The sequence below is a fragment of the Dendrobates tinctorius genome, unplaced genomic scaffold, assembly GCF_039654945.1.
Source record: "Dendrobates tinctorius isolate UK_male_01 unplaced genomic scaffold, ASM3965494v1 ptg000154l, whole genome shotgun sequence".
Taxonomy (NCBI): Eukaryota; Metazoa; Chordata; class Amphibia; order Anura; family Dendrobatidae; genus Dendrobates; species Dendrobates tinctorius.
The window spans coordinates 42,586-66,766 of NW_027361821.1; the positions used below are offsets into that span (position 1 = coordinate 42,586).

Genomic DNA, 24,181 nt, shown 5'->3' on the forward strand with positions numbered 1-24,181 from the left:
TACAGCTGCGTCCCAGGAACCATGATTTTGCTTGTGTTTTGGTATTTATTGATTAACAGATTGTAATTTATTAACTGTTAGGTATTTAGAAGGATTTCAGAGTACACTAGAGCTCTGTTCAGTCCTTAGCTTGTGATGGTTAATATTTGATCTCCTTGTTCTTAAAGAGTGTTAGGTATTTATTCTGATGCCCCCATGCTATAATAATATACCGAAGGAAATGCTTTATTGTGATGTGCTATAAAAATGGAGGACTGTGCAAACATGGCTTCACCATCAAACCTGTATGGGAGTGAGCGGTTTACAGCTAATACAACTTAAAGGTGCTGTCCACTTCTAGGACAACTCCTGCACAATCTCAATGCTTGCCTCCCGTTAAAATAAAAACACCTATACTCACCTCTGGTGCCGGCGCTGTTCCAGCAGTTTCCGTACTGACGATCTTGGGGTTGACGTGAGGTGGTTACTTCACACGAGTCCTGCACCCAATCAGCAACTGATTAACTTTCCCTGCCTTCAGATAAATCAAACATCAAGAGGAAGTCCGAGAGCAGCCACAGTTTTGACTTTCTGTTGTTCAATTTGTCCAAAGTCAACGGACGGTGAAGTCATCGGCGCTGATTGGGTGAAGGGCTTATGTGACATAAACACCTCATGGGAGCCCCAGGAGTTCAAGTGCCAACACTGCACATTTTAGAGTAGCCTTTTATTTTGGCCACTCTGTCTAATCAGCATCTGGATATGCCACACCTGTGAGGTGGATGGATTATCTAAGCAAAGAAGGAGGGCTCACTAACACAGATTTGGACAAATTTGTGAGGAATATTTGAAAGAAAAAGGCCTTTGGTGTATATAGAAAAAGTTTTAGATCTTTGAGTTCAGCTCATGAAAAATGGGAGCAAAAACAAAAGTGTTGCGTTTATATTTTTGTTCATTGTAAACACAGTGGGAAAAATAAATATTTGATACGCTGCCGATTTTGAAAGTTTTCCCACCTACAAAGAATGGAGACGTCTGTATTTTTATCGTAGGTACACTTCACCTGTGAGAAACAGAATCTAAAAAATAAAAACAAACAAACAGAAAATCACATTGTGTGATTTTTAAATATTTGATGCAATAAAATGCAATTTAAAGGGAATTTCACCTACTTTTGGTGGGCTATTTAAATGAGGTCTGTCTGGTCCGATGGGTGGTGTTTCCGATCTTTGCCGCCTCGCCATCCTTGGCCGCCGTCCGCAGTTTTTTCATGAATAGGAGTAGGTGTCCGCCATCTTTCGCGCGTGCACTAAGCATTTTTGGCTCGCGCACGCACAGTATGCTTTGACTGCGCATGCGCCGGTTACCTAAGCCCCGGAAGTATTTTGCTGTGTTCCGGGGCCTAATTAACCGGCGCATGCGCAGTAAGGCTTTTGGGCTTTGCCCGCAGTTGGACAAAGCATACTGCGAATGCGCGAGCCAAGAATGCTTAGTGCACGCGCGAAAGATGGCGGACTCCTACTCCTAGTCATAAAAAAACTGCGGATGGCGGCCAAGGATGGGGAGGCGGCAAAGATCGGAAACAGCGCCCATCGGACCGGACAAACCTCATTTAAATAGCCCACCAAAAGTAGGTGACAGATTCCCTTTAATTAAGTATTTGATCACCTACCAACCAGCACGAATTCTGGCTCTCACAGACTTGTTATTTTTTCTTTAAGAAGCCCTCATACTCTGCACTCATTACCTGTATCAATTGCACCTTTTTGTACTTGTTACCTGTATAAATGACACCTGTCCACATAATCACACTCCAACCTCTCCACCATGGCCAAGACTAAAAAGCTGTCTAGAGACACAAGGGACAAAATTGTGGACCTGCACAAGGCTGGGATGGGGTACAGGACAATAGGCAAGCAGCTTGGTGAGGAGGCAAACACTGTTGGCAAAATAATTAGAAAATGGAAGAAACACAAGTTGACTGTCAATCTTCCTCAGTCTGGGGCTTCATGCAAGATCTTGTCTCAAGGGGTAAGAATGATTCTGAGAAAGGTCAGGAATCAGGCCAAAACTGCACTGGAGGACTTGGTCAATGACTTGAAGAGAGCTGGGACCACAGTTTCAAACATTACAGTTAGTAACACACTACGCCATCATGGATTAAAATACTTCAGGGCATGCAAGGTCCACCTGCTCACGCCAGTACATGTCCAGGTGTGTTTGATGTTCACCAATGAGCATCTGGATGATCCAGAGGAGGCATGGGAGAAGGTTGTGTGGTCAGATGAGACCAAAATAGAACTTTTTGGTATTAACTCCACTCGCTGTGTTTGGAGGAAGAAGGATGAGTACAACCATGAGAACACCATTCCAACTGTGAAGCATGGTGGGAGAAACATCATACTTTGGGGGTGCTTTTCTGCAAAGGGGACAGGACGACTGCATCATATTGAAGGGAGGATGGATGGGGTCACGTGTCGCAAGATTTTGGCCAACAACCTCCTTCACTCTGTAAGTGCATTGATGATTGGTCATGTCTGAATCTTCCAACCTGACAATGACCCGAAACACACTGCCAGAGCAACTTAGAAGTGGCTCCATAAGAAGTATTTAAATGTCCTGGAGTGGCCTTGGCAGTCTCCAGACCTAAACCCAATAGAAAATCTTTGGAGGGAGCAGAAACTCAATGTTGCCCAACAACAGCCCTGAAACCTCAAAGATCTGTGTATAAGTGTGGGCCAAAATCCCTGCTGCAGTGTGTGCAAATTTGATCAAGAACTACAGGAAACATCTGATTCTGTAATTGCAAGCATAGATTTCTGTACCAAATATTATTAAGTTCTGTTTTTCTATTGTATCAAATACTTATTTCATGCAATAAAATGCTAATCAATTATGTAAAAATCATACAATGTGATTTTCTGGATTTTTTTTAAGATTCTGTCTCACAGTTGAAGTGCACCTACGATAAAAATTACAGACCTCAACCCGATTCTCTAGACTAAATAGCCACTCCCGGTCTCCCCTTTCTGATTTTCTGATACTCCCCCTTGTTAATGTCCTGTCTTGTGTCTGTTTGGTTGGTCCTGGTCCTCCACTTTTGAGTATACCGATTCATGTATACAATGGTTGAACATTCTGCTGGTATATCATTGGTTATAATGCCACCTAATATAATGTCGGCAACATCCTACTGGCTCATTTATTTTACAATTTATTGTTTGACACTGTTTTCGATAAGAGAATGTCGATATTCATGTTATATGTTAATCATTTTGGCAATGTTTATTTTCAATAAAAATTGACAATTATAAAAAAAAATTACAGATCTCTACATTCCCTGTAGGTGGGAAAATTAGCAAAATTGGCAGTGTATCAAATACTTATTTTTCCCACTGTATATATACCTGGTAACCAAATTGATTTTTTTTATCATATCTCAATGACACATTTAGTCAAGCCCATTTTGTAGATAATTGGAGTGTCTGTTGGAAGCCTACCTAAATATAAAAATTTGATGTTTTTGATGTTTTCTTTGTCAGACTCAAACCAATGAACAGACGACTGCAAAACACATTGTGATGTCCACTGTCAAGTGACTATTAGATAAACTTCACGTATCTGATTTTTTTGTCGTCCACAAAAACAAGCAATTTTCATTCCACCTGTTTTTGTCTTTTTGTATCCATTTTTTTTATCATCCATGTGTCATCCATTTTTCTTTTAAGCCAAACAAAATTGCTGGAGGTTTGCAAAGTTAACCAGTCATTGCTTTTCCCTTTTTTAGCAGACAAAGTTATTTGCATGAACAAGTTCTGTTTGTCATCAGACCTAATTAGAACAGATCTTTGTCTTTTATGTGGACCATCAGTTAGCAAAAACGGTCACGTGAATGAAGCTTCATAAATGCTTTTTGCGCCAATATCTATACGTAGTTGATAATCAGCTCATCACAATTGGCACTGACCATCACAATATTTCCTTAAAACCATGTATGTCATGTGCTGCTCTTGCATTTCGATTATTTTGTAATCAGTTTTCATTTAAATATATTTGTATATTCTCAACTCATCAAAAATTGATATTGTCAGCTGTCATACTTATATACTGTATATTAAACATTCTGTTATAAGTAAACAATGTGTTGAACTATCTAATTGCAGGGAGTGTTGCAAAAAATATTCTTATACGCAACACTTACAAATATAGAGCCAAACTTGTTATAGGTAGTGTTATGCCCAACAAAAGGAGGATCCCTTGGAAAATGTTGAATAAGAGTTATAAAGCAACACATTCCACTACTTGTAATGCATCTCCTAAAAATTTCCTGAAGTGCACCATGTAGTAAACCCCTCGACCAATGGATCCAAGAAAATCCTTTAAAGGGAATCTGTCACCTCATTTTGGCAGTCTATGTAAATGATTTCGGTCCGGTCCGATGGGCCGTCTTTTGGGTCCTTTCATCCATCCCTCTTTGGCCGCTGTCCACAATATTTCTGGAAATTTCCGTAGTTGTCCTCCATATTACGCCCGTGCGCATTGCAATCTTGACTCGCGCACGTGCAGTATGCTTTGTCCAATTGCGGGCAAAGCCGAAAAGCTTTAGTGCACATGCGCCTGTGAACTATGTCCCGGAACACAGCAAAATACTTCCGGGACATAGTTCACCGACACATGCACACTAATGCTTTTTGGCTTTGCCCGCAGTTGGGCAAAGCATACTGCGCATGCGCGAGTCAAGATTGCACTGCGCACGTGCGTAATATGGAGGACAACTACGGAAATTACCAGAAATATTGTGGACAGCGGCCAAAGAGGGGTGAAGGAAAGGACCCAAAACACTGCCCATCAGACCGGACCGAAATCATTTACATAAAGTAGACCGCCAAAATGAGGTGACAGATTCCCTTTAAAAGGAAGATGTCATGTCCTTAGGCCTCAAAACCACCAAGTTTGTACTCTAGAGCCCTCTTACTGTATTCTAATAATCTCCTTGATGTCCCAAATAATCTTTATATGTGTGTGCCAAAATAACTTTTAATGTGGCCTCTGATTCTGTAATGACGCCCCTTTGACGTGATCAATGTCTTCCCAAGTGTCTACTTTATCTCACTGTAAATCTCATCTTTTAATCCTGAACATCCTCGGTTAGAAACCAGGTGAACTCTCCTCCACGTCATCAGTATACTGTGCATACTCCTAAATCTGCTGTTTGTCTGTGTGCACAGCATGCCCAGAGTAGGTATGCCGGTGTCTGCATCACTATGCCTTCCTTATATGCAGTGATCTAATTTGAATAGAGATGAATGGATCAATTCACGGAAGATTGAGTTTGAGTCTAATTTCCTGAAATTCACAGTTTCATATGTATCTGAACATTTGGAGACTCAGTTTGCGGTTTGCAGATAAAAAAAAAAACTTGCCCGGCTCCATTTGTGACATTGCCGAAGTATCTGAGAGTCTGAGAACAAGCTAATTTCTTCTTGCATTCAACAGGTATTTGTAAAAAGACAATTAGACACCAGTGTTAGGGCTGGCGGAACACACCAAATAATAAAATAATTGTAAGGTGCGTTCGCAGCCCGGGGTCCACCGTGCAGGGGTGGTAAACTGCTGCTTAGTAATGGCGGAAGTATAAAGCGGTATACAAGAGGTCACACGTGGGTTACCATCACCCAGTGTGAACAGAAGCGAACTCTGTTACGACATAGAGCCGCGCCACCGCTAAACATAAATGCCGGAGCCTGTTAAAATCACAGCACTCGGCAAGAGAGCGCTCAGTATGCTGTCACAGAACTCATCCCCAAGGACACGAGGTCTGAGTCCATCTAGACCTACTGAGCACACGGTGTTGCACCTGAATACGCCACTATAGCTGTTGACTAAGGTGGAGTGTCGAACACGTGCACCGTGGCGTGCAGAGCCACCGGTGGACACTGATGTTAGTCTCAGACTCTGCCTCTACCTTCACCTAAGCCTGGGCCCTTAAAAGGCTAGGCTGCACAACACATGCGTACCAAGGGTAGGGGTTTCAAATTAGTCAGTCACCAGAGACATTCATACTTGTATACAACACTCACTCCTCATAGTCTGGTAATGCAGTCTATACTAGCACATGGCCGAGCGGCCATGCGAACCTTTTATAGCCGCGTCCTTTTGGGACCTTCCTGACCTTTCTGATGGTCCAATCCGAGCTGGAGAAGGACTGGAGCATGTGACCTCCGATCTCCAATGAGAGATCGTCCCACGGGCATGCTCAGTGGACCGAAAGGAGGACTTAGTCACTGGAGTAGCTCGCTGCTGGCCAGCATGCGTTGCTATAGCTAGACCAGAGGTGGCAGCAGCAACCAAACCCACAGAGCTAGTCTGACCAGAGCCCCGGGACCGACGAATCTGCTGAGCAACCTCCTCTGCGGCTGGAGAGGAATGGGAGACTGCCGGAAGCAAGGCTTGGGATACCCACTGTGCAGCGACAGGAACCTGACGTCTAACATCCAGTTGCTGGAATCAAGCAGTGTTCACTGGTTCACATGTCAATATGCCTCCTTAAGATCTCTGGAGGGTGGTGCACTCACATAGAATCATAGAATCGTAGAGTTGGAAGGGACCTCCTGGGCCATCTGGTCCAACCCCCTGCTCAAAGCAGGATTCGCTAAATCATCCCAGTCAGATGTCTGTCCAGCCTCTGTTTGAAGACTTCCATTGAAGGAGAACTCACCACTTCTCGTGGCAGCCTGTTCCACTCATTGATCACTCTAACTGTCAAAAAGTTTTTTCTAATATCTAATCTGTGTCTCTTCCCATTCAGTTTCATCCCATTGCTTCTAGTCTTTCCTTGTGCAAATGAGAATAAAGTTGATCCTTCTACAATGTGACAGCCCTTTAGATATTTGTAGACAGCTATTAAGTCTCCTCTCAGTCTTCTCTTTTGCAAACTAAACATTCCCAAATCCTGCAACCTTTCCTCATAAGACAGGGTTTGCAGACCGGTCACCATTCTGGTCGCTCTTTTCTGAACTTGCTCCAGTTTGTTGATGTCTTTTTTAAAATGTGGTGCCCAAAACTGGACACAATATTCCAGATGAGGTCTGACCAAAGAGGAGTAGAGGGAAATAATGACTTCACGTGATCTAGACTGTATGCTTCTGTTAATACATCCTAGAATTGCATTTGCCTTTTTTGCTGCTGCATCACACTGTTGACTCATATTCAGTCTGTGATCTATTAGTATACCCAAGTCTTTTTCACATGTGCTGTCACTTAGCCCTATTCCTCCCATTCTATATATGCTTTTTTCATTTTTATTGCCCAGATGTAGTACTTTGCATTTCTCCCTGTTAAAAACCATTCAGTTAGTTGCTGCCCACTTCTCCAGTTTATTTAAATCTTTTTGAATCCTCTCTCTCTCTTCTCTAGTATTAGCTATCCCTCCTAGCTTTGTGTCATCAGCAAATTTAATCAGTTTACCCTCAATTCCTTCATCTAAATCATTGATAAAGATGTTGAACAATACAGGGCCCAGGACAGAGCCCTGTGGTACCTCCACTTGAGACATTCTTCCAACTGGATGTGCAGCCATTTACGACCACTCTTTGGGTCCGATCACTAAGCCAGTTATGAATCCACCTAACAGTTGCCTTGTCCATTCCATACTTAGTCATTTTTTCAATAAGGATTGTATGAGAGACTTTGTCAAATGCTTTGCTGAAGTCAAGATATACTATATCTACAGCATTTCCTTGATCCACCCAATCAGTGATACCGTCATAGAAGGAAATTAAGTTAGTCTGACATGACTTATTAGTTAGAAACCCATGCTGACTCTGTTTAATCACTTCATTCTTATCCAGGTATTGACATACATGTTGTTTAATAATTTGTTCAAAGATCTTTCCTGATATAGAAGTCAGACTCACCGGCCTATAGTTGCCTGGGTCCACCTTCTTCCCCTTTTTGAAGATAGGAACAACATTTGCTCTTCTCCAGTCTTCTGGCACTTCTCCTGTTCTCCAAGAATTTTCAAAGATTATGGAGAGGGGTTAACATCGAGGTAACATCAAGGTAAATCAAGGTAAATCATAAGAAAATGAAAGAATTGGAGCACTCACCCAGATCCTTCTTGATGTGCAATTTTATTCCATGGTGAAAAGTGACATCAAACCATATTAAATTGCGGAGTGCAGGTAGCAGGGGAGCTATGCAGATGAAAGAGCCTGACAGACTATGGCCATTTTGCACTTGCTTAGCGCTTCTACGGGTCCATGCGTGTTCTTACATTTCCGTGGGGGCCTACCAAGAATGCCCTGCAGCTAGATCTAGTGGATTACCTTTCCTTGGAGAGTAGTGGTCAGTACCTGGACTATCACAAATCAGCAGTTTCCAGCAGACCAGCTTGTATTTTCCATATCCAGAGTAACTGGGTAAGTCTCTTTTTTAGAGTATAAGCTCTTATGGTCAGTTGGGTCCTCTCTCAACTCTAAATTGTAAGCTCTTCTAGACAGAGGAGTCCTTTCTCTCTCCTGTAGAGTGTAAACTCTTATGGTCATCACAAATTTATTCACCACAAATCAATTTTTTTCTGAAAATTGAGCAAATTCAAATTTAAAAAGTTCCGTTCATTTCTAAATTTGAAGTAACAAAACCCACATAATTATCAATTTTCATACCGCTGAATCTATGATGCGAGGCATCTTATTATGTACATACAGAGCTCTGACACAGTATGATAATGACCAATCAGGACATTAACCTAATTTGGGCAAAATCATTACAGAAACATCTCCAATCCAAATTATACTGTACACAGCCGATTGGTGCCCTTTTACTAACATTTGCATGTATCAGCAATCAGAAGGGGATTTTACCTGCGATTACTGGTATGAAAGTGAAGCCCTTTACAGTATTGTAGTCAGCACATTCCTTTGTTGCACAGATGGATGTACCAGAAAATAACGTTGATGTTTACTTTGATGTCAATTGAATCATCACAGATCATTCACTCGCTGAGCTTGTATACACGGAGCAGTAATCGGGATTGATCATTCCTACAAACAATTATTAGGGTGATCACCACACTCAGTATGAAAGGCCTTTTAGCCCTGTTGTTGTATAGTCCTAGACCTCAATTTGTGTACCCTGCTGAATCTACATGAGCACAATGTAAACAATGTCTGCTGCAACTATGTCAGAGGGCTTAGTACATGAAGTTTTTAGGAGATGCTTTACAGATAGAAAGTGTTGCTTTTTAAATCCCTTTACCAGCACATGGAGAATAGTCCCATCAGATAACAGACATTGTAGATGCTTTTGTCAGCAGTGAGGTTAATGCCATATTAACTTTTTTTGGGAGGAGAAGCAAGTAAAATTAGCATGCAAATTCCCAGAAAGTGAAGGGGGGCATATCTTAATGGTAATTAGCCAAGCATGAGTCAGTGATGTCTTGTTTATAACAAATAGATTCAAATGGAACCATCTGGAACCAGTTTATTTTTCCATAAATGTACAATTTTTTTGCAAAGAATGAACTTTTTTTAAATTTTCAAATGTAAGTTGAGTTTCAGCTATCAAAATTCTAAGAACCTCTGCTATAGACGGTTACTTGGTCTAAGTGTTGGTACATGACAAATGGCTTCAATCCAACATTTACCACTTGGACAAAAATAGTCACATGCTGGATTCAGCCACAGACTTCTATCTGCACTCTTCAGCAGTCAAGTTTGATGATCTGGAAATATTCCACTTAGCACAAAAACAATGGGCATTTAATGAATCTGCTGGCACCTTCAGCTTCAGGAAATTAATACAACAAAATCTGCCTCAAATGTCCACTGCAGTCATGTGCAGCACACAGTGGGAAGTCTGAACCATGCATCTCCGCACCTCCACTGGCGTAAGATGGACCAGAGATGATGACAGCATATACTTAATCTTTGATGTCTATGACAGTTGGGATGTGGGGCGGCGTGATTCATACTTTCCACTGTATTCCACAGTGACCATTTAACCTTAACAGTGACTTTAACATTATTCTGTGGGTCAGTATAATTATGGCAATAACCATTCATTCTCAACCTTCACTACATTCCCAGGATCACTATGGATAGGGAATATCTTTCAATCATGGTAAAAACCCTTTTAATATTTTTTTTATTATTTTTTTGCCTTTTATTTTATTTTATTGCGGGTCTTGAACTTTAAATAAGTTCAATTGCTTGTGTAATATACTGAAATCCATCTGTATTGCAGTGTATTAAGATTCTCAGCATAATGCTTACAGGCATTCTATTGCATACAGACTTTACTTATTTTACAGAATCTCTAGCTCAGTCTAATAGGAGAATATATTTGCAGGTCAGCAGTCATTTAATACCTTGTTTACAGAGAGAACAATGAGGGTAATATTCTGATGCTTAATAATTAAATAATAATAAAGATCCACAACCCCTCTAAAAATATGGATGGCAGACCATCTGGTGAAAGAACCTAATACCACTGAGTATGGTGGAAGAAAATGCCGACAGGGTGTCAAATGGAAATGATATATGCAGCAACACGTGAAAATAGAGAAAAACACCTTTATTAAAATGTAAATGGGTGTACACTTAGAATGAATAAAAAGGCATCCCAAATAAATGCGTAGTGTTGAATTATAATAAACTTCAACATGGGGTTAAATAGATACCCATATAAAACAGGCTCAATGCTATACAGGTAAAAAATGACTATACACTTCTTGAAGCCCCCAGAAAGTTGTGCATACAATGTGCAATAACACCAAATTGTGCAATAAAGAATGCAATAATAAACAATAAAAATAATAATAATAAATAACCAAAAAATATATATATACAGTGCACAAATAATGACCACTGCTGTGCATATAAAGTGCAATAAAACAAAGTTGTGCAATGGAAGATGAATGATGAATAAATAATGTGCAGTGCACAATTAGAAAGATGACACTACTATGGTGCCACACAATGTGAAGATAAAAGGAAATGGGAGCTGGGAGTAAGCAAGGAGATACCTAATGAGCCGGTAATGGGTGCCTGGGAATGCCTGAGAACGCGCCCCGACGCGCGTTTCGGAATGGATCTTCCTTCGTCAGGGGGTGAGTATATGACTGGTCGGTACATCCTTATATACTGGACTAATTAGCGGGCAGGTCACATAACGGCGCATGCGCCGCCACCGCGACCCGGAAGACACATCGCGCGCGGCGTCACATGACCAAGCACCGCCGGGTAAACCCGGCGTATCCGGCCATGAAGAGACGCCGTCGCCATGTGAACAACCGGCGCCGAGGCGGCGCATGCACCCCAGTGCCTGTCCACAAGAAATTGAGGGGCTATGTGAGTGCAGCAGTTGCTGCAAAAAACCTCATGACTTGACACATCACTGCAATAGATATATGACTAGTGGGGACAAGATTATGGAAAATAAACATATATATATATATATATATATATATATATATATATATATATATATATATAAAAATAAAAATAAATGGTGGTGAAAAACGGGACATGAAAAATAGTAACAATTAAATAAGTGTGTGCAATAATGGCAATTAATATAATTACATACCATAAAAGGAGAATTACATAAAGTGCACAATCACATCAGAAATGAAAATAATAATAAACAATATGTTAGAAAAATAAAAATAAAAAATAAAAAATAATAATATATAAAATAGAAAATAAAAAATAAAAAATAATAAATAATAAATAATAAATAATTAAAAATAAATATAAATAAAAATAAAAAGTGATGAAAATAAAATACATGCATATTAAATGTATATGTGTAAAAAATAATATGACAATTAATATAATAACATGCCAAAAATTGTAAAGTGCAAAGTATGTGAATACTGTTACAACATCCAAATCCCATAATATGATGTGTATATACAATATATATGCACGCAAATCTTGTCGCTTTTTCTTGTTAATCAATGTGAATGATCCACCATGACACAGATGCCGACCAGACCATCTAAAATAAAATAAATATACAAAATGTGTAAAATGTTAATAAGTGTACAAAATGGAATTTCATAAAAACGGAATAAAAGAAAGACTCTCATTCAAACCCAGTGGGGACACGGTGTTCAGTGTCCAAATCCACTGGGTTTCTAACTGAGCAAGGCGTTTGCTGACATTGCCTCCCCTGATCCCCCTACAAACCATATCAATACCAGACACCTTTAATAAAGTAGGATCACAGTTGTGATACATTTTGAAATGTTTTGGCAAGGTTTTAAGGGAGGCAATGTCTTCAACCTCCCCAGCTGCCTTTATGCCCAAAACATGCTCGCGAACCCTCACCTTGAGCTGGCGGGTGGTAAGGCCAACGTAGATGAGGGAACACGGGCATGTAGCATAGTAAATCACAGCTGTTGATGAACAGGTGATAGATTTTTTGATATTGTAGACACGCAATCCATCAGAACTGGTAAAAGTATGGGCTCTGACAATATTACAACAGGCAACGCAAGAACCGCAGGGTTTACACCCCGCGGGTCGTGTGTATTGAGTCATAAAATTATTTGCCGGTATAGGAATATAATGACTTTTAACCAGCCGGTCACCAAGATTTGATGATCTGCGAAAAGCAATGTTTGGGTAGTCACCAATATACTTGGAGAGTATCGGATCATTTTTTAAAATAGGCCAAAATTTCTTTAAATAGAATCTCATCTGTTCATTTTGACCATTGAAAGTGGTTATAAACCTAACCAACTCCTTGGATTCAGATCTATTCATGTCCGTGTAAAGTGCATTATGACGTGACGTGTGCATGGCCCTATTGAAGGCTCTCTTCAATGATCGCCTGCTATACCCACGTTCAAGGAATCTCTCTTTTAATAGATCAGCCTGTTTTAAAAAATCGGTGTCCGTAGAACAAATGCGTCTTAAACGTAGGAATTGTCCGATGGGAATTGAATTTATAAGATTACGAGGGTGGGAGGATGAAGCGTGGAGAAGTGCGTTAACAGAGGTGTGTTTTCTAAATAAGTCTGTCTGAAGATAATTGTCCGAATCCCTCCTCGCTAGGACATCAAGGAACTCGATGGTTTTCAAATCGCTGTGATATGTAAGATGTACATTGATATTATTAGAATTTAATACATCAATAAAATCAGGTAACACACCGATGGGATCCTGCCAAATAAAGAAAATATTGTCAATGTAGCGTGTCCAAAAAAGAACACGCTCCATTTGTTCAATCTTTCCAGATAAAAAAAGGTCCCTTTCCCACAGACCCAGGAACAGGTTGGCATATGATGGGGCAAAGGAAGCACCCATGGCTGTTCCCTGGGTCTGTAGGAAAAAGGAATCCTTAAAAATAAAAAAATTGTGTGACAACGCAAACTCTAATAAATTAATGAAAAATATGATAAAAGCTCGTGAAAAGGAAGAATGTTGTAAGAAATAAGACACAGACGCTATCCCATCGGTGTGCTTGATGTTTGTGTATAAAGATTCAACGTCACATGTGACAAAAGAAGAATCTTCATCGATATGCAAACCATCGACTTTCTTGAGAAAATCATTGGTATCCCTAGTATATGTCAGTAGTAGTATATATCATTTCCATTTGACACCCTGTCGGTATTTTCTTCCACCATACTCAGTGGTATTAGGTTCTTGTTTACAGAGGCAGACCACACTTCAGAATGACCTAGAATAGTGTAGTGCATATAGGCGGACATTGTTCTTGGCAGCACAGATCTTGATTATACAGGACATTGGTCGTCAGAGAATGATGCTCTTTTGTGCAAACCATAAGATCATTTCACCAGGCGAACAAGCATTTCTCCAGGATGTCTGTCACGACTCTGTCGGGTGTCCCAGGACCAGGGGCTCCTTCCGTGTCCCTAATGCTAGGGGTGCACTAGCTCGCCCTGTTCTCTGGATTGCTTCTGATGGTGAAGATGCCATGACCACTGTTACCACGGCTGGTCAGGAAACAAATCTCCAGGAGTGGACCCTCTGGACCGTGGCACCGAGGGGCCCCGGGCGAGTTGCCAGATGGAGCCGACCCTTATACAGGGATCGCTAGGAGCATGCCCAGGGGTTCGGGTACCACGATAGCTGGTACCGAGAGGGGCGGCTCAGGACGGACTGGAGTAGGAGTGCGGAACTGAAGCGTAGACGACAGAGCAGGATCACTGGAGACTAGACCGGAGTAGGACTGCAGGACTGGAGCATAGACAACAGGACAGAGCAGGAACACGGGAGGCAGGACTGGAGTAGGACTGTAGGACTGGAGTGTGGATAGCAGGATGGAGCAGGAACACCGGAGGCAGGACTGGAGTACGACTGAAGGACTGGCGTGTGGATAGCTGAATGGAGCAGGAACACCGAAGGGAGGACTGGAGTAGGACTGGCGTGTGGATAGCTGAATGGAGCAGGAACACCGGAGGCAGGACTGGAGTAGGACTGAAGGACTGGCGTGTGGATAGCTCAATGGAGCAGGAACACCGGAGGCAGGACTGGAGTAGGACTGAAGGACTGGAGTGAGGATAGCAGGGTGGAGCAGGAACACCGGAGGCAGGACTGGAGCGTAGATAGCTGGACCCATGGAGCACTGGACTGCGGGGCTACTGCAGGGACCACGGAAGGCAGGACTGCGAGACTGCAGAGAGCACACGAGGAAACAGGGCCCAGTGTGCTAGCAAACACAACGATCAGGCGCCTCCCTCAGGGGGGAGCGGCCTGATATGGCCCTGTCAGGTCTGCCATTGGTCTGTAGGTGCTTCCGGGTCAGGGCATTGCCGGAGCACAAGTAACAGGAGGAAGGCGCGGCCACGGCCTATGGCGCATGCGCATTGCATGCAGAGACCCCGTCGGCCGCGAGCCAGTCAGAAGGGACCGCCGTGGCTGTCGGGCGGCGGGGGGCTGCGGCGTGGGAGCGGAGGCCGGGTGAGTATGCGGAGGCAGCGTGACAACCACGTACCTTGTCTTAGTTCCTGAATCCACCCTCAGTCTGTACCTTTCCCCCACGCAGGGAAGAGGGGAGTAGTAGTGTACCATAATACAGTGCTGTGCAAATTAATTGGGACAAATCATTTTTTAAGTAAAATCGCAGGTTGGTTACCAGTCAGTGATTCAAACCAGTTTTAACTGCTTTGAACAGCCACTCACACCTGTTCAAAGCAGTTAAAACTGGTTTGAATCACTGACTGGTAATCAACTTACGATTTTACTTAAAAAAATGCTTTGTCCCAATTAATTTGCACAGCACTGTACACCAACCAGACTAACTAGGTAATATGAACAGGAATATAGGAAAATACCAATCATACAAAATACACACATAAACAACAGAGGAATGCATCGGGGAATGGAGGATGGGGCTAAACAAAAAAAAAAAATCTACCTCAACTAATAAGAAGAGTGCTAAAAGATGCACTATCTGTAATTCTAAATTACCAGAAGTTTTGTGCAGAATGCATATCTAAAATAATTTAAGTTGGGCAATCTTCATTTAAGACTGACATGAGGGAAATAATCAGGGAAGAAGTCCAGAACACTTTTTCAGCCCTTATACCACCTCAGTCTCCCCAGCCTAAATGGCCTAGGTGGGACATGGAGTCATGCTCAGAGGAAACAGATTTGTCTTACTACTCTGACCCAGAGCTTGGTGAAGGCAAAGGTATTGCTCCTTTATTACCAGAAGAAAGGAAAAAAATACTTATTTTCTTCAGAAAATGCAGATACAGTTTTGCAAGCTTTAAGAAGTACCATGAAAATTGAAGACACCTGTGAAACTGTGTCAGTTCAGGATGAAATGTTTGTGTGCCTCTCAGTCAGGAGAAATAGTCTTCCCAGTTAATAAGCACATCACAGCTATAATTCTAGAAAAATCGGAGAACGTGGAGAAGAGGCTGGTTATTCTGAGGAACTTTATGGAAGGAGGTTCAGAAAATTATTATCCCAGTGGCCAGAATTGCAAGGAAAACCTCTATTCCATTTGAGGATTTCTCAAGCCTTAAGGATTCCATGGATAAAAAAAAACAAGTGGCCTTCTTAAAAAAGCTTGAGACGCTCTGTTGGCCATTATTAAAGCCAATATAGCTGCCACATTGGTAGCCAGATCAATGAACCTTTGGGTAGAAGAATTAGATAGCCAACTACTGAATAAGACTTCAACAGAAGAGACACTGGAATCACTACCCTTGATCAAGATGGCAATTTCATTTATGGCAGATGCTTTTCCAGAATTGGTTTTGTTAGCTGCGAGAAAGGGAGTGCTTTCTATTGTGGCAAGTCAAACTTTATGACTAAAAATATGGTCAGGAGATAGCCATTCAAAAACTAAATTATGTCCTACTCCCTTAGGTTTGCAAGTATTTGGACCTGTCCTGGATGACTTTCTGGAAAAGTCTTTGAATACCAATAGAGGATTCCCAGAGGAAAAACAAAGGAAGATTACGCATTTTTGGAGGACCCGCTCCCACCATAGGCAGGATTACAAAGGGAAAGGTAAGACAGGCAGATGGAGCTATCCCAAAGGTGGCAGAGGAAGAGGTTCCCTTCTCAATCTGGGCTGTAGCATAGGGAGACAATGACGCCTGGAGCATTGACGGGAGACTCATACTTCCAAGAGAGCTGGCTGGAAATATCTAACAGACATAAGAGAACTACTAGACTCAGGAGTGGTGGTGCAAGTTCCACAGTTCAAGCAATATCAGGGCAATTATTCAAGCCTGTTTTCCATAAAGAAGCCGGAAGGAGAGTTTCGATCCATCATAAATCTAAAACCACTTAACCAGTTGATTTTGTACAAGACGTTTAAGATGGAAGCAATAAAATCAGTCACACCCCAAATAGGAAAAGATTCTGTGATGTGTACATTGGACCTAAAAAGCGCCTACTAGAGATGAGCGACTTTGCCTTTTTTCGGGTTGAGTCGGGTTTCATGAAACCCGACTTTCTCAAAAGTCGGGTCGAACGAAATCTGCCGATTATCGTGAAAAGTTGAAGGCCGACTGAATCACAAGGTCGGCAGGGAGTGGAGGACAGGAAACACACCTACAGTGCCCATTTTAATGCCAAAAACATCAATTCTTATTACTTAAGCTTGTCAACCTTAATTTACTTTATAATAATAGTTAGGCATTGAAAACTGTTTATTTGGCTAAAGTTGTGGTGGGGGTAGGGCTGGCTCTAGATTTTCCTGGGCCCAGGGCCAAAGAGTGTCAATGGGCTCCTTTAACATTTGCCACAATTCATGATCCTCTGATACGGCAGAGAAATAGCGGTATAGTACAATGAAAAATACTTCACTTCTTACATCTCATGACTGATATCCATTTTAAAATTCTCCAATAGCTCAAAAAACGGACAGTATATTACCCCATACAGTATTATGGCCACCGCATAGTGCGCTATACAGAGTAATGAGGCCCATATATTTCTCCATACAGAATCATTGGTCCCATATAATGTTTGAAACAGTATATGATGAGCTCCACATAATGCTACAGTATATGTTGGTCCCCATGGATGAAGCTCCACTTTGTTATGGGCCCAAATAATGCTCCATATATAATGGGCCCCATTTCTAATGCTCCAGTGCATAATGGGCCCTGTAAATGCTGCTCCAGTGTCTTATGTCCACCTTTGGAATGCTCCAGTGTATGGTGGGCCTCATATATCATTCTCCAGAGTATAGTGCTCCACAAAAATAGCTGTCCCAACATTGAAAACAATTAAATAAGTCTCCTCGCTAGGGAATCCCTGTACTAGTCTGGACTCCTCGTCGTCCCCATCTTCCATCTCACTGCACTTGGATTGTTTAGGCAGAGGGCGTACAGACGTGATGTCATCGCGCTCTCTGACCAGAATGTCACTGTCAGGAAACGCGGAAGACGTCACGCGGTGGAGCAGGGAGAGGTAAGTATTTCAACTTTGCAAGTGCTGTGATCCTGAGCAAGCAGGGGGGCCCACTCGTCGGCGACAGCACTGGCACAGGGCCTCTTATAGTACGCCGGTGTGTCTGACGGCAGGTGTGCACCCCCACCGTCAGAGACAATTGATTCTACTATGAGGGACCTTGTGCCAATGCCGTTGCCAAAGAGTGTGCCCATCCACCTATACAGGGCAACGGCACTTGCACGGGTGCGTGCGCCAGGTGGTGACCCCGGCCCTGTGGGGGGAGGCAGCCCAGTTAGGGAGGTGGAAAAATTGGCATATGTTGATGTTGGACATTCAGCAGCTGCAAATGGAGTAATTGGAGAAGTCCGCGGAAGAGGAGGACAAAAGCAAGCCATTTTTCTGGCAACCTACGCGTCAGCAGGGGAGGGTGGGACAAAATCCTTTGAAACCCATGCATGGTTCATTTTAATGAAGGTTAGATCATCAACATTTTGGGTCGACAGATGGGTCCTTTTTTCTGTCAGGATTGATCCAGCAGCACTGAAGACTCGTTCAGATAACACACTAGCAGCAGGGCAAGCGAGCTCCTGTATGGCATATTGTGCCAATTCAGGCCAGGTGTCAAGTTTACTGGCCCAATAGTCAAAGGGGAATGACCGGTGAGGGAGAACATCGATATGGGAGGAGAAGTAGTTTGTTACCATAGTTGACAACTGCTGTCTCCTGTCACTTTCGATCGATGCAGTATTACCAGTCGTGTGAGCGGTACTTGAAAAATCAGTCTACAACATGGTCATGAAACCCCTGTGTCCAACGCCATTTTGACTGTGTGCACCACGAACACCTCTTCCATGTTGCCCTCTACGGCTCGTTGGAAAAACATCACCGCCGCTGTGTGCTGGGAATGCCTCAAACAAGCGGTTTACCAGAGTTGCTTGTTTGTTAGCCAATATTAGCTCTAGGTTCTCCTGTGGCATGATGTTTTGGAATTTGCCTCTATAGCGTGGATCCAGGATGCTGGCCAACCAGTAGTCGTCATCGTTCATCATTTTGGCAATGCGGGGGGTCCCTTTTTAGGATCTGCAAGGCATAATCAGACATGTAGGCCAATGTTCCAGGTGTCAATGATGCACTGCGACTGCTGGGTGGAGGAGCACTTTCTGGCAAATCCACATCCCTCCAGTCACGCACAAACCCTGTACCTGACCTTGCCACGCCAACATTTTTTCTTGCCCCCTGAGAAGCATCCTCCTCCCCAAAATAATCATCCCCATTCTCCTCCTCCTCCTCCTCTTCCTCTTCTTCCTCCAACTCGTCCACAAGACTTCCCTGAACAGACAATGGCTGACTGTCATCAAGGCTTCCCTCCTCCTCTTCCTCCTCGGCTGCAGACGCCTGCTCCTTAATGTGCGTCAAAGTTTGCATGAACAGACGCATAAGTGGGATGCTCATGCTTATGATGGCGTCGTCTGCACTTACCAGCCGTGTGCATTCCTCAAAACACTGAAGGACTTTACAGAGGTCTTTCAGCTTCGACCACTGCACACCTGACAACTCCATGTCTGCCTGCAAACTGCCTGCCCGTGTATCCTCCCACAAATGAATTACAGCCTGCCTCTGGTCGCACAGCCTCTGAACCATGTGCAAGGTGGAGTTCCACCTTGTTGCAACGTCGATAATTAGGCGGTGCTTGGGAAGGTGGAGCAATCGCTGCAGCTTCTGCATACGACTGGAGTGTACGGGTGACCGGCGGATGTGCGAGCACAGTCTTCGCACCTTATGGAGCAGGGGTGTTAACTCTGGATAATTATTGAGGAAGCACTGCACCACCAGGTTCAAGGTGTGAGCCAGGCAAGGTATGTGTCTGAGTTTTGAATGGCTATGGCTGCCACAAAATTCCGGCCGTTATCACTAACTACCTTGCCTGCCTCAAGATGTAGACTGCCCACCCATGACTGTTTGTCGCTGCAAGTAGTCGGCCAGTACCTCCGCGGTGTGTCTGTTGTTGCCCAAACACATCATCTTCAACACAGCCTGCTGACGCTTACCACTAGCTGTTCGATCGTGGGACACCTCGTGTGCAACACTGGCAGCTGCGGATGGAGTGCTCGTGCGACTGCGCTCTGTGGACGAGCTTTCGCTTCTGGAGGAGAAGGAGGAGGGTCGAACGCCTACAGCCAACTGTTTCCTATACCATGGGCTAGGCAGCACTGTCCCACCACCGCTGTCCCCTGTGGACCCTGCATCCACCACATTAACCCAGTGCGCAGTGATGGACACGTAACGGTACTGGCCATGCCTACTGGACCATGCATCTGTTGTGAGGTGCACCTTTCCACTCACTGATTGCTTGAGTGCATGGACAACGCAGTCTTTCACATGCAGGTGGAGGGCTGGGATGGCTTTTTGCAAAAAGAAGTGCCAACTGGGTAGGTCATAGCGTGGTACTGCGCAGGCCATGAGCTCGCGGAAAGCTTAGCTTTCAACCAACCGGTAGGGCATCATCTCTAACGAGATTAGTTTGGCAATGTGGGCATTCAAAGCCATCACCTCCTCTTCAATTTCATGTGCACCTTCCTCTGTGTCACCGTGTAAGGTGGTATAGTATGCGGGAAGGGGCACCTGAGTTTCATCAGGGTCTGATTCTGCCTCAGTACACTGCGAGGACAATGTAGTGCTCTGAGTGAATGTACCAGCAGAAAAATCTAGCAGTGGCTGTGCATCAGTGCACTCCATGTCAGATTCATCTTGGACTGGGGAATTCACGATTCGACTTGCTAACCCAGGCATGGTATGTGAAAAGAGCTCCATGGAGTAATCGGTAGTGTGGCCTGCCACATCCTTCACTTTTGGTAGGGGTGAAGGACACAAGGAAAGGCGTTTTTCCTGACCAGGAGTCTCCAATGAGACTCAGTGCTTTTATTTTTTGAAACTTCAGAAGAGAAGGCGAGAGAGCTGGAGGCTGTGTCAGCAATGTAAGCCAAAACTTGTTCCTGAAGCTCCGGCTTTAAAAGTGGTTTACCTACTCCCAGAAAAGAGAGCCTTCGAGGCCTTGTGGAGCCAGACGATGACGCAGGCTCAACACCTCCTGCCTTAGGTGCTATTGTGCTTTTGCCACTACCAACAGATGCAACACCACCACCATTGGGACCAGATGGCAACCCCCCGCCCACTTCCATGGCGTCTTCCAGCATACTTGCTCATTTTTGTGAAAATGTACCCAAAATACCACCAGCTATATGGTACTGTAAAAGAAGGTAGACGGTGTATCTACTATTGGTGAGAATTTGAATCTCACTATAGATTTGAAGATGCTGAACTATTGTCTCTGGCCCAGGAGAGATTACACCTCAATGTAACAGACTGAAATTTTATGGTGTATGACAAGGTGGAGGGTGTCTATAGGATTGGTGAGAATTTGAATCTCACTATAGATTTGAGGACGCTAAACTATTGTCTCTGGCCCAGTAGAGATTACACCTCAATGTAACAGGCTGAAATTGGATGGTGAATGACAAGGTGGAGGGTGTCTATAGGATTGGTGAGAATTTGGATATCACTAGAGATTTGAGGACACTGACAATGATGCTCTCAGTCCAAGTATGGACGCAGGCAGCCTAATAAGCAGGACTGCTGCACAGTGCACACACAAAAGGGTGGAAAAATGAACGCTTGGTAACTGTGCAAAAAAGAGGAAGAAAAGTATTTTTGCTTTTAAAAAAGCAGCTTGCACAGCAGTGTGCAAACAGCAATGCAGCTATCAGGAAGCCTTATAAGGCAGCCTAATAACCAATAGAGCTGATGCACAAAAATATATCCTCCCCTGTAAGTGACCCCCTTACCCCCTATTGAAGAAGCTTACGCGAAACGCGCGTCGGGGAACGGCTGCCACCTACAGGTCAGGTATTTACATTGAGCTGCCATGCATATTTAACTGTTTCAGCTGTGCTTTTGCACTTTCCCACATAGCGATATGTTCTCCCCACGGTAGGGGATTTCTGACTTTGCGATTTGTCTCTTACATATTGCTACTAAGCTATGTAATATATATTTTTCTTATTGCATTTTGCACTTTAGCACTTAAGCACTTTTGTAATCTAGATATATATATATATATATATATATATACACAATTCCTATACATTGTCAGTCTTCCCCAAGTATGCCATGCACTAGCTAGTTTGGGAAGATTCAGCTGGTGGTGCAGTATTTGCATATGCTTTTTGGCAGTTCCTACTCATATTATCATCCTTCATTACATGACCTATGATGTTATTGGGGATCTTGTTTAATATTTATACCCCCTAATAAAAGAGGGGTGCATTGATGTAACTATACATTATATATTGTCAGTACTGTGTTTCAGACCATCATTCAGTGCACCAGAATTAAACTATATGACAGTAACATTTTCCCTGTAGTGATACCCCTGTTGGTGGCTCCATTGTGCACACCGTATTTATGTATACTTCTGTGATCCATACAATGAGTATGTATTTTTATTCTGATTCAATAAACGCTGTTTTTAGCTAACTGCATGTCTTTCTACAGTGTTATTTATACTTCCTCCCCTTTTCTTGGATTGTACTATTTCCATGAACAGTTGAGGCATTCCTTTCCACTGCTGTTTGGTTTGAAAGTTGCGGACTCACACCCATGTGTCACAGCTGTGTGGCAATTTCACGTTTTTCTAGCCTTAACTGCTCAATTTCTTTCATATGCAAATTGCCTCTTAAGAGAAAAAGAGGACTGAACTCTATAGCGCCACCTGCTGGTAGTAGCGATCCTACAAGTCACAATCAACCCTTGTAATATGACTTAGGATTAAAGCCAAATCAGAATCTCTTTTTCTCTGAAGAGGCAATTTGCATATTATTTTCGCAGAGGAGCATTGCACGTCGAATAAGCCTCCTTAACTTGACAAGCCACAGCTGTCATGTCACCCTCCACAAGGAGAAACCTTACCCCTTCAATTTCTTTCAGGTATGCTATGTAGTATTGAAGGAACATCTGTATATTTCCTATACTCTCCTTCATTCCTCCTACAGCAAGTGGAATCATACTGTAGCATCTTCACAAGGTAGCATGACTGCCTCCCCTGTTATTCTCATCCTTGTGACTCCAGATTTATCCAAAATCTTTTGAGTCATCCTCCAACATCTTCCAACCATCAACTGGACAAGATCTCAGGGTACCTGGATGAAGTCCTCGACGAATTCCAGCAAACTCCAAGCTTAACGGTTTCCACACTCTCTCCATAAATTCTAAATAGTCCCTTGTTTTCTTCGAACTTAATGGATACAGTATCCGGAATTTTCTTGGCCTGCTGCAGGTTAATTCTGAGGGCACATACTGCTATCCCTCTCAGGTCCTTCGTAATTTCCACCACTTCATGAAATGCCGCAGCCAGCCGCGTTACATGCTTTAAACGTTTGAGGGCTTCTCCATTCTCCCAGAGTATTCTTTGCTGCATGGGAACACACATCGCAAGTGGAAGTGCCCCAGCGTGGCAACTTGCTTTAACGTGCCTTTACTTGCAGACACGACAATCAACTGATCAGCCTCAGTGGCCAAGTACACTTGACAGGCTCCTATGGCCTTCTTAAAATCTTCATACACCACCTCCTTGGCACAGACTTCTCTCAAGTCTTTGGGAACCACTTCTGTGCATTTAAAGACTGGGCTATCCATCACTTTTTTGTCTTTACCAGCAGGTTCAGTTAAGCTCTCAGCTTCTGGTGACACTTGCTTTAAGCCCCCGTTACACACTGCGATATCGCTAGCAATATCGCTGTAAAGTCACCGATTTTGTGACGTTGCAGCGATATTGCTAGCGATATCACTGCATGTGATACTTACCTCCGACCGGCTCCCCCGCTGGTTATCGCTGATCGCGCGAGAAGCTCCTGGACCATTCCTGCGGCGCTTCCTGTGGCGCCAACGAGCGACGTGTGGAGCCGGGCGGGAGGACGCAGGATCGCCGCGTCTGACAGGTAAGTAGCGACCCCCGTCCCCAGCGATGTCGCTGGTGAGACCTGCCTGTGTGGCAGCTCACTAGCGACCACCTAGTGATGCACCAGCGATCCTGACTGCGTCATATCGCTGGTCGGGATCGCTGGTGCATCGCTAGGTGTAACGGTACCCTTAGGGCTTCCGCTTTCTCTTGCATCTCTGCAGCATCACCATCACCCTGTGCAGTGTTACCTGTAACCATTACTGGGTTCACTGAAACCTCACCATTCTCATTTACAGTTATTTTACATTTTTCAGTTATGGCATAATACCCCTCACCGCGGGCCTCTTTTCCT

At 43.4% G+C, this 24,181-nt stretch overlaps 1 protein-coding gene and 1 pseudogene across 1 annotated transcript in view; one reads left to right on the top strand and one right to left on the bottom strand.

Annotated features, from left to right (window-relative positions):
- The window catches only part of LOC141050877 (ras-like protein family member 11A-like), a 116,034-nt gene that overhangs the window by 13,624 nt on the left and 78,229 nt on the right, over positions 1 to 24,181 (top strand). The gene's annotated exons all lie outside the window — the stretch shown is intronic.
- On the bottom strand, positions 239 to 23,564 carry LOC141050850 (RNA-binding protein FXR1 pseudogene; annotated as a pseudogene).